The sequence below is a fragment of the Halyomorpha halys genome, unplaced genomic scaffold, assembly GCF_000696795.3.
Source record: "Halyomorpha halys isolate HHAL.00 unplaced genomic scaffold, Hhal_1.1 Scaffold618.1, whole genome shotgun sequence".
In the NCBI taxonomy this organism is placed as follows: Eukaryota; Metazoa; Arthropoda; class Insecta; order Hemiptera; family Pentatomidae; genus Halyomorpha; species Halyomorpha halys.
In genome coordinates, this window is record NW_027106817.1 from 310,393 (window position 1) to 315,228 (window position 4,836).

General features: G+C 25.8%; 1 protein-coding gene across 1 annotated transcript in view; it reads right to left on the reverse strand.

Annotated features, from left to right (window-relative positions):
* Positions 1-4,836, reverse strand: part of Msp300 (Muscle-specific protein 300 kDa) — a gene marked incomplete in the record, with an annotated part of 315,787 nt that overhangs the window by 310,304 nt on the left and 647 nt on the right.

Here is a 4,836-nt window from a genome sequence, read left to right on the forward strand (position 1 = left end):
CAAACTATAAAAATATTAAGTTAGTGAAGTTAGTCAGTTAGGAGCTATGAAAGATATCCATGATTTTTTTACCTTTTTTTTGAAAGGAGTTTATTTAAAAATTGGAAATACTCCATGTGAAACCGAAACGTGTGTATATACGCATGAGTATCTAAAGTGAAGGTAACATTGAATAAAAAAAAGATAAAATAAAAAGTAATATTTGTGTACATAAATAAAAAATTGAATGTAATACATAAACCTGGCGGATGCATTTAAAAAATCAGCTCCCGTATACGTAAATATATTTGTAAAGATACATGTAATAAATAAAGATATATGAGAAACACGTTAAACCACATTAATCTAAAATAAATAAAAGAATACAATTAAACATAAGGTAGTAGAAAAAACAACTAATAAATTAAAAACAAGAACTAAAAGTACATAAGAGCCGGGAAGCAAAAAAAAAAACAGTTTCATCCCAATTTTTGATTACTTTAATGAAAATTATGTATAATTACTTGTCAAAATTGATGAGTTTGCCAGGTAAAGGTAGGGGGAATAAAAACTGACGGCTGTTTCAAAACGTTAAAAAATATTAATTTTCCATTGGTACCTCTATATCTTTAAAACAATCAACAACAAAGGAAAATCTAATAGAAAATCATTTAAATAAGAGTAAATTTTCTAAAATATGAGCCCTAATAGATCTATTTACGTTCAATAGTTCCCGAAATATATCTTTTTATACAACAACCTATTATAAAAAATTTACTGGAAAATCAGCAGTTAGTTAATTTATTTTGAGAAATCGATATTTCAAAAACCATTCGACGTACAGAGGTGTATTAGCAATTAAATTAATGCAATTTCAATGTACTATAAAGTAATTTATGACGTTTATCTTTGTAGGAGTAGTAGTTTTCATGATATTAAACAAAATAAATTCACACAATGTTGATTTCTAGTTGTTCGGACAAAACATAGACGTACAGATGTCTGTCAGCACTCAGATTAAACATTATTTAACATACTATAAAGTACTTTATGACGCTTATCTTCGTAGGGAAGTGTCATAAATTGCTTTATAGTACGTTTAACTAGCTGTAATTTGAGTTCTGGCAGACATCTGTACGTCTTATGGTTTTTGAGATATAGATTTCTCAAAATAAATTCACTAACTACTGATTTTTCAGTGCATTTTTTATGAAATGTTTTTTAAAAAGCCATATCTCGAGAACTATTGAACGTAACTAGCTCTATTAGGGATCATATTTTAGAAAATTTACTCTTCTTTAAATGCTTTTCTATTAGGTTTTCCTTTGTTGTTGATTGTTTTAAAGATATAGAGATACCAATGGAAAATTAACATTTTTTAATGTTTTGAAACGGCTGCCAATTTGTATTTCCCTACCTATACTTGGCAGACTCATCAATTTTGACTAGTAATTATACCTAGTTTTCAATCTAGTAATCAAAAATTGGAGTGAAATGACTGACTCTTGGGCTCCTTTTCCTCTTGGGGTCTTGTACTATTAGAGATAAAGTGCACTAGTTTTTTGTATATTTTAAAGATTTTAGATTTTGGAATTTGCAACGTATCTCCGTTATAATTCATGATCGTTGCACTTCAAAAGTGGCAATAGATTTCATAGATGCGCTAAAAATTTGAACGTGGTGAAGGAAATGTGGTTTATTATCATTTTCAACAAATCATCAAGTCCAATTTCTGGTTGGGAACCTGTGTAGTTAGAGCCTGTGACTTTCATTCAGCCTACAAAAGAATCCATCCCCCCCCCCTACCTCAGGCTGAACTGGGGCCAAAATATCACGTTTATGATAGCATTCTGGAGACAGTCTAACCGTATATCCGTAGTGCTCTGTGTTCTTCGAACCATATCCTCTTTCAGGAGCCTTCGCTTTTAGTCCCTAGGCAGTTGTTTAGCTCCGGCTATCTCGATCAATCTTCCTCTTACTAATGTGTATTTTTAAAAAAGGTTCAATGTGCCAGTCTGAAGAGAATCCCCAGCACTCTCAAAATATACTCCAACGCCATCTTATACCGTATATTAGATAATTAATAAAACGATACTTTAACGTTAACCATAACGATAATCACTATGATAAAGTAGTATGGTAAATCGGTAATGAACTATAATATCTTAAAAGAAATACAAAATGTATCATCACTAAATATTTTATATACATATATATAATATTTATATATCTATGATAATATTTCATCATTCATATGTTTATTTTAATTTTTATCATCCTTTTTTTATTTTATTTTTATATTCCAAATATCCTCTGGGTTAATCATTCATGGGTTTAGTTAAAGGTTGTAAATATGTTCAAATAATCATCATTATTCATTTTCATTTCCTTTTATTCTATTAATATTAGAATATACGGATAGGTTATGATTTATTGGAGAAATAATTTTTATTTTTTTGTTCTTTTATTCTTTTTTTAATTAAATAAATACGTTCATATAATTATCATTACTTCATTTCATTTTCCTTTTATTTTATTATTATTATTAGAATATACGATAGGATCTATAATTTGTTGGAGAATTTATTTTTATTTTTCTGCCCTTTTATTCTTTTTTAAATACATAAATACGTTCATATAATTACCATTGCTTCATTTTATTTTCCTTTTATTATTATTATAATATACGAAAAGATTTATGATTTGTTATAGAATTAATTTTATTTTTATGCCTTTTAATTCTTTTTTTTTTAATAAATAAATATGTTCATATAAGTATCATTACTTCATTTTATTTTATTATTATTATTAGAATATACGATAGGATATGAGATTTATTGAAGAATTAATTTTTCTTTTTCTGTCCTTTTATTCTTGTTTAAATAAATAAATACGTTCATATAATTATCATTACTTCATTTTATTTTTAATTTTATTATTAGAATATACCTTAAGATTTATGATTTATTCAAGAATTAATTTTCACTTTTTTTCTCTTTTATTAAATACATAAATGCGTTCATATAATTATCATTACTTCATTTTATTTTATTATCATTATTAGAATATACCTTAAGATTTATGATTTATTGGAGAATTAATTTTTACTTTTTTGCTCTTTTATTTTTTGTAATACATAAATAAGTTCATATAAGTATCATTGCTTCATTTTATTTGACTATTATTATTATAATATACGATAGGATTTTTTTTACAGGTAATGTTTCTGATTTTCTTTTAAAGCTATTAAAAATGTGTAAACATTAATCGCTCCTTCTTGTTATTTTATTATTGTGTTTTATTCTTTTTCATTTTATTTCATTAAACAACTAATGCTTTAAGATATGGAAGATGGTTTTATTTTAAGAACACAACCTCGTAAAATAGTCTGTCAGTGTCTTTTTGTGAACAGCCTAGCTCAAAGTCATTAGAAACTGAAATTACATATTGAAGGCGTTTTTTTAAATTTTTCACATTTTTTCGATTAAAACGACTGTAAAGATTTTGATTAAACTCACCATGCCAATGGAGATTTAAATGGCCTTTAATATCAGACTGAAATAGTATGACGATTGATAAATGAGGATTTAAAAAAAAAATTCCCTGAAGTACCTTTAATTTCGTTGATTTAAAAAAAAAACAGTTCTTATTGTTAGCAATAATAAAAATTGTATAAATACAAAATATTAAATAATTTCATTAATAACTAAATTAGATCAAAGGAAAAACAGATCTGTTCGATTTTGACGGGAAAAACCGAAACCACCAGAGCTTTTCCGACTGCATTACGACTTGCTTATCTTAGTTTAATTGTCGAATTTTGATAGGTCAAAAATTTATATTCGTTCAAGAAAATCTAAAAAAGGAATTTTAAACAGAAAAATAACAAATATTTGTTTATAATTTTTGCCTTCCATAGTCTTAAGATTGTTTTTTTTTCGAAAATCACAAAAATAGCTAGAGCCAACTTACAAAGAATAACTTTGGGTGATGCGCGTACTACATCATTTTTTTTTTCTTTTGTCTATCTCAGCTTTAGTTAATTCATTTAAATAATTCTATTAATTAATTTTTGTATTACTTTTATATTGATCCCTTCTTAACGGAAGCCTCTCCGTATAAGGTACAAAATCATTTTTCTCTTGGTATCCGCTTTAGAGAAGTTTCACTGCTCCAGCTAACGAGGTGAGGAAATATAACGAATCCTTGATCACGAATTCAAAGGCAGCTTAACTCAAGTAATTTACGTTCCATACGAGTGTGAGTAAATAATCATAGGGACTTATTTAAAAATAAATAAAAACTCAATTTATTAGGATACATAAATTAATTGCCTTTTGTTTAAGCAATAGAATTTATTAAATAAAATAAACGTTTTGTTTATTATATTATTTATCGATAGCAATAACTGAACTATAATACAGCAAATATATAATAAATGTAAGGGTGTTCAATACATGTTATAGCTGAGTATAGAGCGTACCACAAATATTTCATTTCCAAGGAATTACACACGTATATAGATTTAAGCGATTGAGATATAAATGAATATAATTTAAATAATACAGTTTCTTTGAATATTTATTTAAGTGGATAATAATATAAAAAGAGAATGTTTTTTTTATTTATTTTTTTTTTACAAATAAAAAGGTTTTGTTTCTATATTTGTGAAGAGGGAATGATAAGAACACGGTTCAATCAGAATATACAAATATATTTTATTATTTTACAAAATAAAACTATATTTTCTCTAAATGTTGAAAAGGCACGATATGATTTCTCTTGAGTTATATTTTTATAAAATGATTGAGTAGATTTTGAAAAAATATATCAGTAGATTTAATTTATATTTAAAAT